We start from the raw sequence: 15,075 nt of genomic DNA on the forward strand, positions 1-15,075 counted from the left end.
GACCCCTAGCCTGGGAACCTCCATATGCCGCGGGAGCAGCCCAAGAAATGGCAAAAAGACAAAAAACAAAAAAAAGGAAATAAGACAGGTAGTAAACCTGAAAGAAGGAAAATGTACATCTATACATAGTATACTGAATGGTGGATGTTGCATTGAGAATCTTTAAATACTGAGGGACAGTAAAAAGCCGTTGGTTATCTTAAAGGGAAATAGTAATGTCACAGATGGGAACAGATGGTTGTCAGTATCAAATTTTGCAGACTTGACACTTCTGGTGGTATCTGATCTATGTACAGCCTATTAAGTTGAGATTTGTGGAAGAAATTTCTCTGAGTTAGACCTATTAAAGGAAACTTTAGAAATGAACTCCTGGGGAGTTCCTGTCGTGGCTCAGTGGAGAGACGAATCTGACTAGTATCCATGAGGATGCAGGTTTGATCCCTGGCCTCGCTCAGTGGGTTAAGGATCTGGCATTGGTGTGGCTGTGGTGTAGGCTAGCAGCTATAGGTCCAATTTGACCTCTAGCTTGAGAACCTTCATATGCTGTGGGTGCAGACCTAAAAAGACAAAAAAAAAAAAAAAAAAAAGGAAAAGAAAAGAAATGAACTTCTGATATAAGGAATATTTACAAGGATGTACACATTGAGTAAGATTAGCAAAATATGAGCAAAATCAATGTCATGTCTACCTTGTTTACTACAGTTATAACTGAAACATATTAGTAAATGTTTTAATGTAACAACTAAAATGTACATTGAAACAGTAAACATTTATGGACCATTCATCATACATAAGAGAACCTTGAAAGAGATAAAAATGAATAGCATAGCCTCCAAACTCTGGGAGTTTATGATAGAACACCTGTGCCGCTGATGAATTGTTTGTACTCTGAACATATAAAGTTCTCCATAAACATTCATATATCACATACCTTCCATGGAGAGTGAACCTGTAAACTAAAATGCTTGAATTTTTTGCTATTTGATTTATTCTTCCCTTAGGAAAATATAAATGATAATTGATTAACATCTTAAATTGTTTTTTAGATGTATTAGTATTTATATTTTAACAGTTGCTACTTTTTTGTGATCAGCTTAACAGGCTCATCTTATATTTGATCAAAATCCATATCCACTTTCATTCATTACTCATTACTTAGTATTTATTATGTGCCAGGCTTTGTGCTAGGCACTGGGAATACAAGTTGAAGCACATGGCCTCTTTTGAAACATATGTTCTAGTGGAGAGACAAATACAAAATAAATAATTACAAGTAATTAATTGTAAATTGTGGTGAGCACTTTGAAGAAAATGGATGAAAACATATTGGGTGGGATGGGGGGTTGCCTAATTTAGACTAAGGCGTCAGAAATATTTTGGAAAAAAAGTAAGAATTAAGCAGAGACCCAAATATATGAGGAGTTAGGTAAAAATACAGTAGGACAATTTCTCAAGTTTTCCAGGCAGAGGCCCTGGGAGCTGCTTTACATTCTGCCCAATTATTCTTGAGCAGTCTTATCCAGTCCTGTGGTTTCAGATATCATCTAAACACTGACGACTCCAAAATTTATTATCTGACTCACACTTCTCTTTGAGCTTGACCTGGATATTCCATAACCTATTTGCGATCTCTACCGAGATACTTCTTAGGTATTTCAAACTTAAAATATCTCCAACTATTATCTGTATCCTCCACCCCTACCTCCAAGTCTTCCCTTCCTCCAGTTTTCTCTCTGTCAGTGAAAAATACCTTCATCTATATGTTATTCCTACCAGAAACCCAAAAGTTATCCTCAATCCCCCTACCCCACCCTATACCCCTTTCTTTTTGGCCATACCTGAAGCATGAGGATTTTCTCAGGCCAGTGATCAAGTTGTAACTGGAGCCACAGCAGTGACAGCACCAGATCCTTAACCCACTGAGACGTGAGAGATATCTTATACACATATTTTTATTCCAGGATATAGCCAAGTCTATATCAAATCTGATTCTACTTTTGACATTACTTCTATACCATATCTTTCACTTGGATCACTGCAATAGCACTCGTGAGTTTAAACTCAGCGTCTGTGCCTGGATACCACCACAGCCTTGGAGCCACAGACTGGGTATGTCAGTCCTAGATTGGAGGAGGAGACTCAGTGTTTCCAGAGTAAATCATGGCAAGGTCTTTGCATTTATACAAATGACTTGAGTTTTTTTCTTCAAAAGGGTACCAATAACTTGAAATTAATTTTCCCCTGTGGCACCTGATTGAAAGGGACAGTTTAGAGAAAAAATATTTACGTTACTATTGCTGGAAGAATTGAACAAGTTATTTCACTTGACATCTGTTTTTAAAATATCACGTTGAATCCCTGATTAGCAAATTCAATCTCTAATCTCTAAATAAAACACCAAACATATCCTAGCCCCAAGCTGTACATATGCTTTAAAAAATTAAGATATTTTTAACAATTTCCTCATAATACAAAATTACTTCCAAGTTTAAAAAACTTTTTTTAAAAAATAAGAGCAAATTGTTAGATAAAATTTAATTCACTTAACTGTAATTTACTTAAAAGTTGCCGATACTTTGTTTTCTGTTAGTGCTTTCAGGATGGTTCAAAAAACATGTTATTGAATGGAAGTAGATTAATTCTTGCTGGGTCTTTGATTTTGAGTTGTTTCTGAAAAAGAGCCTTTGAAAGCAATCTCAATCCTGATTAAGAATATTTACCAGTATCTAACATCTCTGTCCATTTGCAACAGGAATGTGGGGAAAGCATTGATGTTACCATAAGACCTACATTCTACATTCTAAGGTAGAAAGCAAGGCAAAATTTTATGGATATACTGATCAATGTTTATAAGCTATAAAAGCAAAACAACTAGATTTTATGACACAGGATGGAAAACTTCAGTAAATGCACAATTACTACTAGATATAAGACCACTAATTATTTTTATAAAGCACGATTACTGAAGCTGCCCTATCATATAATAGCTCTTACTCTTAATTTGGGTAACAAAATCTTCATTGCTTAGGCTCTCTGTTCAAGGATTTTAGAAATCTACATTATCCACATTTGTTTTGATATTAGACAAGAGGAATTTCATTATGTTTTGATTTGAGATTAGCTATGCCCAAAGAATTTTGATGGTTCTTATCAAAGCAGTTTCAGTGACGTTGAATGTGAGTGGTAGTGCCAAATACAAAGGGAAGTTCCCAGCTCTCATTGTACTTCTTTTTAAACAATTGTAGTACTTGATCTACTAATGTGAATTAAGATTCATGGTTTCATCCAGTCCTTTTAAAACCTAGACCTTCTTCTCCCTTTTCAACTGGTGATAAAAAGATAATTTTTTTCTATTTTGAAATCTCTAAAATAATAGATCTTGATGTCCTAACATCTACTCATTCCAAAGCTAGTCTAAATTAAAATATGTAAGTCAATAAATGGTAGTTAATATTTGCCCTTAAAACATATCTTTATGTCATTTGGTTATAGAATTATGATACATTAGAGGAATTGGATGTTGACTTTAACAGAGAAAAATGTTTATTTTTCCAAAGCCATTCTTTATAGAGTGGACTAGATTTTCCTTGTAGAGGCAGGAACTGTGATCTTGTAAGGCACAAATAGCTCTGGACCCTTTCTGCTTTTCTACTGACACGCAGAGGGGAAGGAAGTAGGAAGGAGAAATAAAAGAAAATGTTTTTCAATCTAGAAGCCCAGTTTATTTCTCTTTTATTTCTTTGCCTTAAGAATTTTCTTTTCTGAATCTCACAGTGTGAGCTTCAAAGGTTAAAAAAAAAAAAAATTGAACTAGAAATCTTCAAACTCACATGTAGGTATCAAAAGATAGGCCTGTTTTTATCTTGAAAAGAACTCCTTACTCTAACATGAGAATTCACAAATAAACATTTTGTTACTTCTCTTACTTACGACCACATCTCTAGTTTTGGTTGTACAATATTAGTTGTGTTAATAGAGAATAATGAATACCTCCCTGTTGGTCTACTACATAGTCTGTAATTTGATTTCTTGACACTTGAATAGATTCGAACGGTTTTGCCTCTGACCTCATGGTTGCTTTCTGATCCTGATTACTCTGTAACTCAGAAATAGTATTTTTTCGTCCCCCAGATTTCGGTGTTATATTCTAATCCCTTTAAGGGTTCTCATGTTTTTGTTAAAATTTATTGTTGTCTTTTTTGTTCAATTTGCCTCCACATAAGTGACCTATTTTAGTTGTTCAACTTGGTGTGTCTCCCTCTAGCTATTGTTTAATGGCTTGTAATAATTTTGTTTTGCTCACATCTCAGGGAGTTTGGAATGTATCAAGCTCTAATGACGCGGATTTTGGAGTCTTTCGAATAGTGATGGTTTGACAGGAAGTATAAGATGCTTTCACCTTTAAGGAAGAGAAAAACCTGTCAAAAAAGTCATTTAAACAATAAGGGAAATTATTATCTCACGTAACAAGAATTCTAGAGATAGGGCAGTGTCAAAGTTGAATACAATAACATCACTTTGCCCAGATGTTTTCCGTCTTTCTACTTTCTGAAATTCATTGTGGTGTTTGCCCTCTTGGGCAGGTTATTACTAGGTTTCTCATGTATATGACAATGTCCAGAATCATGAAAGGGAAATTTTTGCTTTCCCAAATCTTATTGGAAGGAAAAAACTTTCTCAGAGGCTCCTTTGTCTTATTGATCAGAGTTATGTCACATACCTATTCCAGAATGAATTGGTAAATGAAACAGAATATCACATTAGCTTAAGTCAGCAGTGGTTTATGGAATCTGGGGGCCCTGTGATTCTATCAGGGAGCTCACTGGGTTAAAATTGCCTTCTGTAATAATGCTAAGATGATATTTGCCTTTTTTATTCCACTGATGGTGAAAAAATAGCAATGGTGGGTAACACTCCCTATTGCACAAATTAAGGCTGTTGTCCCAAAATGTACTAATAGTCATTGTGTTCTTTACTGCCAGGCACTCACGTAGAGTTTGTTTCTGTTTTTTTCTGGCTCATATTGAAGTGCTTTTGTTATTTCAGTCTCATACTGTATGATTGAGTTGTGAGCTGAAATAGCCACTTTTTTCATGGAACACTTTTTTAAAACCTGAAAGACTGACAAACAGAGTATGGTTATTCAGACTTGGGTATTTTGCAGACATTTTCTTGAAAATGATCAAAGTAGACCTGTCACTTCTAGGAAAACAACTGACAATATTTGTTGCAAATGCTAAAATTCAAGCTTTCAGGTAAAAATTAGAATGCTGGATAACTTGTATCCGCTACTGTGAGCTTGACAGCTTCCCAGTACTTAAAATATATTTTTTTAAGATATTGGTGGTAATATTAACAAAAGTGAGTTTCTGATATGGTGTGATGAAATATGTCAGCATTTGAAAGATCTTCATAACTCATTGAAGCAGTATTTTCCCAATGACCAATGTATGTTACAAAATCAATCATGTTTAATAGATTCATTCAAAGACTAAAATAGATGAACAGATTTCAGGGTAAAGGAGCACAAAATTTTATTGATCTGTTTTTAAATTCCACGTTGTAATTAACCTTTGAGGAACAACCACATTTTGAGTTTGAGTGTAGCATCAAAGAATATCTAAAATTATCCGAAGAGGCTATGAAAATATTTTTCCCAACTATTTATTTGCAGAAGATCTGAGCAGAGATCAAATGTCCGCCACAGTAGTGACAATGCTGGATCCTTAACTGCTAGACCACCAGGGAACTCCTGTTTTTATTTTTTTAAATTGTAGTATAGTTGATTAAATTAATACATTTCAAATGTTTCTAATTTTTAGTTTCTAAAATGGTAAATATTGATAGCTATGGCTCACATAAACACATGTATTTTGCAGTCTTTAGTACTTTTAAGATTTAGGATCCTGAAACCAAAATGTTTGAAAACCACCTGATTTAGTCCAGAGATTTACCATTTGGTCCCTGTGTACATGATTTTGTGTTGTCTCAGTAAATTCAGGATTCTATTAACAAAATGGTAAAGGCTTCACTAGGGAGCAATGATCCGGGCACAGTTAGACTGAAGGAGAATTTTTCCAGCGGCGTGTGCCAGTCAGCAAACTGTGACTTGTCTTTGGGAAATGTTGGCAAAGGGTTCTCAGATCTCAGGGACAGGGATCTCATACTGTGATGCTCCTGGGTGCCAGATTCTAGGGGAAAGCTTGCTTCAAAAGTTGCACATAGAGGAGTTCCCGACGTGGCGCAGTGGTTAACGAATCTGACTAGGAACCATGAGGTTGCGGGTTCGGTCCCTGGCCTTGCTCAGTGGGTTAAGGATCCAGCATTGCTGTGAGCTGTGGTGTAGGTTGCAAACGCGGCTTGGATCCTGCATTGCTGTGGCTCTGGCATAGGTCGGCGGCTGCAGCTCCGATTGGACCCCTAGCCTGGGAGCCTCCATATGCCGCGGGAGTGGCCCAAAGAAATAGCAAAAAGACAAAAAAAAAAAAAAAAAAAAAGTTGCACATAGAAAGTAAAGATGGTTGCCTTTCATGTCCATTGGGGATCAACCTGAGTCTCTGGTCTGGCCCCCAAAAGTGATGGTGTTCTTTGACCAAGATGGGGATGTTTCTTTCTTTTCCAAGGAACACAAAACAATGATATCCACTATCAGTCTCCTACCAGGACTGGTGGTCTTGGCTGTGTCTGGGCTCACCTTCAGGCTCCAAAGTTCAGCTAAAGCTGTTTTGATTGCTGGATTGGTAATTATTCAGGAAAATTAATGAAGTGACAGTAAAGGGAGCAGGTATAAATATAATCAAGGACTATTTATATGAAGTCAGAAAGGATAGTTGTAAAGAAAGCAGTCATGGATATGTGTAAGGATCCTATTAGATGACTGGACAATTATAATACTCTTAATCATGAGTATAAGAAGAGCTAGAGGATTAGGGTTTAAAACAAGGGTTTCTGCTTTGAACATACTTATTTTAATATGCCCTGTGAGTCTGTGTCTATAGATAGATATGTTCACTGGGAAGTATGGTTTGATTTTTAAAAGAGAGATTAGGCTTAAAATACAGATCTTGGAATATTCATCGTGAGAGTCATTTGTGAAGTTGTAGGAATTTTAAGATTTCTTTCACCCTGAGAGATAAAATGATAAGGTAGTTGAAAGTAGAAACACAGGAAATATCATTAAAGGATAGGAAAAAGAGGAATCCAGTGTTGGAGACTAGAAAATAGTGCTATTCAGGAAAAGAATAAAGAGGAGTATTATTGAAGATGCTAAATGAAGAGAGTTTCCCCAAGGAGATGATCCTACAGTACAGAATGAAGATTATGAAAAGGTAGCAATATTTGGCAAGAATCAATGATGACTTTAAAAGGCCTATTTTGAGAATAGTTTTTTTAAATTTAATTAATTAATTAATTTATTTATTTTTTTGGTATTTTTTTGCCATTTCTTGGGCCGCTCCCTCGGCATATGGAGGTTCCCAGGCTAGGGGTCTAATCGGAGCTGTAGCTGCCAGCCTATGCCAGAGCCAGAGCAACGCGGGATCCGAGCCGCGTCTGCGACCTACACCACAGCTCACGGCAACGCCAGATCGTTAAGCCACTGAGCAAGGGCAGGGATCGAACCCGCAACCTCATGGTTCCTAGTCGGATTTGTTAACCACTGCGCCATGACGAGAACTCCTGTTTTGAGAATAGTTTTAACTATACAGAAAAGTTGTTGAAGGTCCTGCTGTGGCACAGTGGAATCAGCGGCATCTCTGGAGAGCTGGGATGCAGGTTCAATCCCCGGCCCAGCACAGTGAGTTAAGGATCTGGTGTTGCTGCAACTGTGTCATTGATCACAGCTGCAGCTTGGATTTGCTCCCTGGCCTATGAACTCCATATGTTGTGGGGTGGCCAAGAAAGAGAAAGGAAGGAAGGAAGGAAGGAAGGAAGAAAAGAAATAAAGAAGGAAGGAAGGAAGGAAGGAAGGAAGGAAGGAAGGAAGGAAGGAAAGAAAGAAAGAAAGAGAGGTAGATTTGTAGATAATACAGAGTTCTTACATACCAAACATCCAGTTTCTCATATTTACATCTTACATTGGTATGATAATATATTTGTTATAAGTAATGAACCATTCTTGATGCAACATTATTAACTAAAGTCCATAGTTTATTCAGATCTCCTTAGTTTTTACCTAATGTTCTTGTTCTGTTCCAGAATCTTATCCAGGTTGTATTATATTTAGTTAGCATATCTTCTTGAGTTCTTGGCTGTGACAGTTTCTCAAATTTTCCTTGTTTTTGATAACCATGACAATTTGAAGAGTATTGGTTAGATAATTTGTCGAATGGTCAGATGTTTTTCTCATGATTTGACTGGGGTGATGGACTTTTAGGGAGGAAGATCACAAAGGGAAAATGTCCTGTTAAGCACATTCTTTCACAGGTGTAAAGTTGATAGTATGCTATCGACTTGATTTATCAGTGTTGATGTTGACTTTGATCACCTAGCTGAATTAGTGTCTGTCAGGTTTCTACCCTGAAGAGCCACTCCTTCGCCCTCCCCTTTCATACTATACCCTCTAAAGGGAAGTCACTATATATAGCCCACACTTAAGGTGAGGAGTTATGCTCTCCCTCCTTGAAGACAGAGTATCACATAAATTATGTGGAATTCTTTTACACGCGGTATTTGTCTGTTGTCCTCCATCTTAGAATTTAGAATTTATTTAATTATTTCTTTAAATTAGTATGGACTCTTGAATGTTTATTTTATACTTTGGGTTGTAATTCAAAACTGTATTTATTTTATTGTTCGAATTGTTCCAGCTTTGGCAAATGGGAGCCCTTTAAGTGGCTTATGTGTTTTTACACAGCCCCATTCAGTGATGACTTAAGTTAGCCTTTACATCAGAGTGGTGAATACAGGCGTAACCATATGTTGAGAAGTAAATAAGCGGTGAAGCTTTAAGTAGTGCTCTGAATCAAGATGAAGCTTAAAATTTGTCTCTACAAGTCCTCTAGACATTGTAATCTCAGGAAAAAAACACAAATAGGTGGAAGTCCTGGCTGTGTCATGAAAAGTCCCAAAGCTTAAAACAAAACAACTCCCACAGTGATCAAATTGGGTAAACACTGAGAATGTCCCTTAAAATTTATACCTGATGCAACTGAGAAAATAGTTTTTTCTGTTCTTACTGCTTTTATATTTGCTGTACGTTAATTTTTTTCTTTTAACAGAGTAATGTAGTAAGTGTTAATTATAATGTGTATATGCCAACATTTTTGATGTATTCAAAACCTCTCTGTGAATGCCAGCAGTACACTATTACAGAGAAAATGATTTGATTTTAGGTCTTATTTGAATTCCTGCAAAGACTTGATCTTCAGAAATGGTATAAAAATGTTTTGTAATGAATAGGTAATTTTTCTCACAGTGAACATCTTTTAGAAGTAAAGCAATTTAAAAATATTTAGAAGACAGACATAAGTTGTGTTCATTTTGATCTCTCATTTCCTCACTTGAATTATTTGAATCATTTCCTCATTTGAATTAACTAATGATGTTTTAAAATTTTTAATGGGGCCAAAGAATCAAAAGAGGCTTGGGGGTGTCGTTTGATAGGTTGTGGACAGGATAAGGATGAAGAGACAGTATTAGTTAGTAATTCCTCCCACATATACTGTCATCAACCATGTTTCATGTTTCGGGGTCCCAGGAAGTCATTTCCAGTAGCTGTTCTCTTAGCATTTACTCCATATGTTCTTTGCACCAGGCAATGTACAAGAGGCTGAGCATACAACATTGAACAAGTCATAGTCCTGCTAACAAGTAATCGAGAGTATAAGGAGACATAGATTGGGGTAGACAAGTAAACCACAAGTACACTCACTGCAAGCTCTGTGCTCTGTGTATAAGCATATAGGAGGTATAGCTAACCCAGAATTGGTGTGGGAAGAAAAGGGTCTGGGAAGTTCGTCATAGTAATAACTAAATAAATCCTGAAGGACAAGTAAGAGGTAATCAGATGAAGGAAGGGAAGGGAAAGAGAGGAGAGAGGGCACTTTAAGCAAGGAAAAGTATAACATTTGAGGGAGTAATAAGTCTATCCATCTGGCTGGATTATAGTGGTCTACACCTGCATTGTCCAGAAGTATAATGTGAACCACCTATGTAATTTAACATTTTAGGAGTCACACTAAGAAAGTAGAAAGAATCAAGTAAAATTAATTTTAATAATATTTTTATTTAGCCCCAATTTATAAAAACCTTCTATCATCTCAGCATGTAATCAATATGAAAAGATATTAATTAGACATTTTTACATTTTTTTAGTACTACGTTTTAGAAATCTCATGTGTGAATTACACTTAGAGCACATCTTAATTTGGATTAGCCACATTTCAGGTGCTCAGTAGTCACACAAGGCTGGTGGTTACTACATTGGACATTTAAATTATAGAGTGAAGTAATAAGAGACAAATCTGCAGGGATGATATGGGAACAGATTAGGAAGAATATTGTTTGTTAGTGAAATTATTTAACCCAAAGGTGATGGAGGGCTTTGAAAAGTTTATGCATGGGAATGCACTGACCAAGTTAGTGGTGATCCCCATTTTCACTGGGGAGAATGGATTAGAGGTAGGCTTGACCAGACGCCAAATAGTTCTAGGCAACTAGTTCTAGTTCTAGGAGGGTGACTTGAGTGTACTGAGAAGTAGGAGTCAAGCGTCATAAGGAGAGAGTGAACTGAGAGAGGAGATAAGAATGACTATTTTACTTCTACTTCCTGCCCCACTCCCCGGGAGTATAGAAGAACCATTTTGAGAACAGGTGAAAACAAGAGGAAGAATGGCAGGATTGGAAGACAATGTGTTTAGTTTGGGACATCTTTAAATTATGAGAGTTACCTATGAGACATCAATGTCTCCTCTGAAAACAGGGAGATAGATGTTGCTAACCTATAGATAGTAACTGAAGCCATAGGCTTGGATTAAAAAATCCAGGTTGAGTGTGTAAAGCATTAATTCCCAATCCTGACTTTCTTATAAGAATTTCTTAAGAAGTGATTTAATATTCAGGTTTTGATTTTCATCCCCAAGTTCACTAGGGTGATGGTTGGAAATTGCACCTTTAATCAGAACCCCTATAATCTCTGATGCTGATCCTTAAAATGCTTCTTTACAAACACTGGTGTAGAGTGGTAACTAAGAGGACCCAGAAGAAATTGCCTACATGTATGGGAGTTTAGAGACCAAAAGACCTTGAAGAAGATAGGAAAGGAGCCGCTAGAGAGGTTGATGAAACATCAGAAGAGTGCAATCTGCTGTTGATGTGGAGAATGCATTCTTACCTGAAGAAGAGCAAGGCTGGTGGTGGGGCAGCAAGGCAGGTACCTTACTTGTGTAGCAGTCAGCCTGGGAGAGAGGTATCACACTTTGGCTACTTCTCAAGCTTTGTATCCTGGGCACGTTTTCTTAACCTACCACCAAATCCATCAGATTCCCTAAGTACCTGAAGGAGGAAGTAATTTAAACTGCCTCAAAAAGGAGCAGAGAAAACTAGTTAAAAAGCGGCCACTGGATTTAGTAACCAGTCATTGGTGGCATTTGGATGACCTAGTAGGGATAGAAGCCTAATTTCCATAGGTGAGTTGAGAATGTGGACTGAATGAGCATGTAAAAAAACTTCTAAAGAATCTTGGCTATGAAAGGGAGGAAAGAGAAGTCAGAATGTATGAATATCCATAGTTTACTTGGGAAATAATAAGAGATACATGCTCTTCTTTCAAAGAGCTATCCATTCTTATTTCATTTCTGTTGTGTGGATTGATTCAACACTGTAAAATCTCCATCCATGTTTCATAAAATATATTCATTAAATAATATTATTTCCCTTATACATTCAAGTCAGTGAATGGTATTCAGTCATACTATCACCTTGTCTACTAATTATTGGAATGGATAAACCATTTTGCAGAATCACTAACTAGTTACTATTGGTTTGAAAGAAGTGCCAATTTATGGTAGGTTGGGGTTGAATGAGAGAGACAAGAAAGTAGAAACCAGAAACTTGAACCTGAATTTCTCAATCTCCTTACCTGTCCTTTACTGGCCAATCATGTATCATTGGCAGCACCCAACAGTTAAGATTCTATCATCCCTTAACTGTGGTTAATCTAAGTCAAATAATTCATTTAAGGCTGATAAAGAAGGGCTTATCAGAACTTCATTGTTAGAATAATTTCGTGTTATCTGTTTGACTTCCTCTCTTCCCCTCAACACCACTCCCATTACCGGGTTAATCTAGAACTGACTGGTGTTCAGTCACTGAATTTATCCTTTGATAATGTTGAGTACCAATTTAAATATTGCACAAATGCAGTAAATATTTAAATGCTGCGTTTTACCTCCAGTATGAACGTGGAATGCTATGAAGTATGGACATTCAAATGAAGTATAAATAGGAGTGTTAGAGTTTCATCCTAAACATAGCTGAAAGTTCAGTTAGGTTAAATGCAAATTAGTTATTTTTTGGTTTCCTTCAAAGAGGGTGGGTCTATTTTGGAATCAAACCAAATAATTTAAGGTCACATTTGCATTACTTTCAAGGTGTGCCCCGTTTGCCCCACACATGACAAGTCTAACTACTTAATTTTAAAACATGAGTACCAGGTAGATGTCTGACAGCATCATCTTAGCTGATGTCATTTGGTTATCTCAAAACTGCTCCAGCCACAAAGCTATTATTCTATATTTGAACTTCTTATTTAATTATATAGGGGGAAAAGTCCCAGACTAATTCTGAAAACTTATTCCCAAAATTACATTAAAAACTCTGGATTTAGGAGTTCCCATCGTGGCTCAGCAGTAATGAACCTGACTAGTATCCATGAGGACGCAGATTCAATCCCTGGTCTCACTCAGCGGGTTAAGGATCTGCATTGCCATGAGCTGTGGTGTAGTTTGGAGATGCAGCTCAGATCCTGCATTGCTTTGGCTGTGGTGTAGGCCAGTGGCTACAGCTCTGATTCGAACCCTAGCCTGGAAACCTCCATATGCTGCAAGTGAGGCCCTAAAAAGACAAAAAAAAAAAAAAAAAAAAAAAACCTCCTCTAGATTTATAAAATCATTTGTGTGCTATAATTTGGTCTGAACTCCTTAAACATTACACAGGGTATATTTTGTTTTGCATTTATTACAGTCCTTTATTTTTTATCATCATGGAATTTTAAAAACAAAGTGGAAAGAATAGTAGAATGAACATCCATGCAACCATCATCCCCTTCAGCAATTTAACAGGTGTTATCTTACATTATCTGTATTCTCATTTTAAAGCAAACCTCAGACAATCTTATTTCCTCCATAAGTACTTCAGTCTATTTCTCTGAAATAAGGATTCTTTTTCTTTTAAACCCATCCTATGACCATACATTTAAAAATTAATAATTCCTTCTTATCAACTATCCCATCAATATTAACAATTTCCTGATTGACTCATACTTCTTTTTACAAATGGATTCTTCAGATTAGGAACCAAACAGGCCTCCATATTGAAATGCTATATTTTGAATGTTTATTCAGCTGTAGCTTCATGTACGATCTGGACAAAGTCAAATGATCCATACTTTCTAATAGTTTATTTTATTCTAACTTGCCATGTCATGTAAAGAGTTTATAAAAATCTGTAAAGATTTTGATTAATTTATTGACCATCTTTTTTTTTTTTTTGTCTTTTTGCCTTTTCTAGGGCTGCTTCCCGTGGCATATGGAGGTTCCCAGGCTAGGGGTCCAACCAGAGCTGCAGCCGCCAGCCCACGCCAGAGCCACAGCAATGCAGGATCCGAGCCGTGTCTGCGACCCACACCAGAGCTCACAGCAAGGCTGGACCCCCCAACCCACTGAGTGAGGCCAGGGATTGAACCCACAACCTGATGGTTCCTAGTTGGATCCGTTAACCACTGAGCCATGATGCGAACTCCTATTGACCATCTTTTTATAAATAAATTTATTCTTGAGGATTTTTTGTTTTTTTGCAAAGAATTTTTTTTTCAATAATTTATAAAAAAATCAATGGCCTGTCAGGGCTGCCTTCATGGGCATGCAACTTGTGTAATCATATAGGACCCTGTGCTCAGAAGGGCTTGTGTTTGGTTTATCGTTCTGCTGTTGCCGTCTTGAAATTCTTAGTACTTTTGATCAAGTGGTCCAACATTTTCATTCAACATTTTCATTCGCCACTGGGGCCTACAAAGCTATACAGTTGGTCTTGCTGGTCGTATAAAGCTGGGTAGAAAATAGGACTCCTTGCTAAAGTCTCAAGTGAGTTCTCAATACTTATTAGAGTCGACCTCAAACTCCTACCTTTATCTCCAACAGAAATATTAAAATCTGACTAGACTTCAAGTTACTGACTGAAGAAAGCACTTTTAACCAAAGCAGTGTCTTTTTTTTTTTTTTTTTTTTTTTTTTTGGTCTTTTTGCCTTTTCTAGGGCCGCTCCCTCGGCATATGGACGTTCCCAGGCTAGGGGTCTAATCAGAGCTGTAGCCACCGGCCTACACCAGAGCCACAGCAACGCGGGATCTGAGCCACGTCTGTGACCTACACCACAGCTCATGGCAACACCGGATCCTTAACCCACTGAGCAAGGCCAGGGATCGAACCTGCTTCCTCATGGTTCCTAGTCGGATTCGTTAACCACCGAGCCATGATGGGAACTCCTGGTGTCTTTTTAAAATAGTACTCATGCAAAAAGTGAGAATGGGCTTGAGAATAATTTTTTGCATATTTAATATTTCTTTGTTGACCGTCAATAATGTAAGACTTTGGAACATCAGTGCCTGCAAATAGTAAACGCTATGACTCTTTGTTAAGATTATTCGTATTTAACTAATATTATCATTTAGTATCACGTTATCTAGTATCTTGGCTCTTGGTGTAGCCTTTAGACAAGAATACTTGAAATGCTTCAAAAGACATTCTTTGATAGATACTAAATTAGGAACATAATTGCAAAGAGATTCTTTTTTTTTTTTTTGGTCTTTTTAGGGCTGCATCCCCAGCATATGGAGGTTCCCAGGCTAGGCGTCAAATCA

General features: G+C 37.0%; 1 protein-coding gene across 5 annotated transcripts in view; it reads left to right on the forward strand.

Moving 5' to 3' along the window:
- SLC39A10 (solute carrier family 39 member 10) overlaps positions 1-15,075 on the forward strand; it is a 139,792-nt gene that overhangs the window by 46,078 nt on the left and 78,639 nt on the right. The gene's annotated exons all lie outside the window — the stretch shown is intronic.

This window comes from Sus scrofa, chromosome 15 (genome assembly GCF_000003025.6).
Source record: "Sus scrofa isolate TJ Tabasco breed Duroc chromosome 15, Sscrofa11.1, whole genome shotgun sequence".
Classification (NCBI taxonomy): domain Eukaryota; kingdom Metazoa; phylum Chordata; class Mammalia; order Artiodactyla; family Suidae; genus Sus; species Sus scrofa.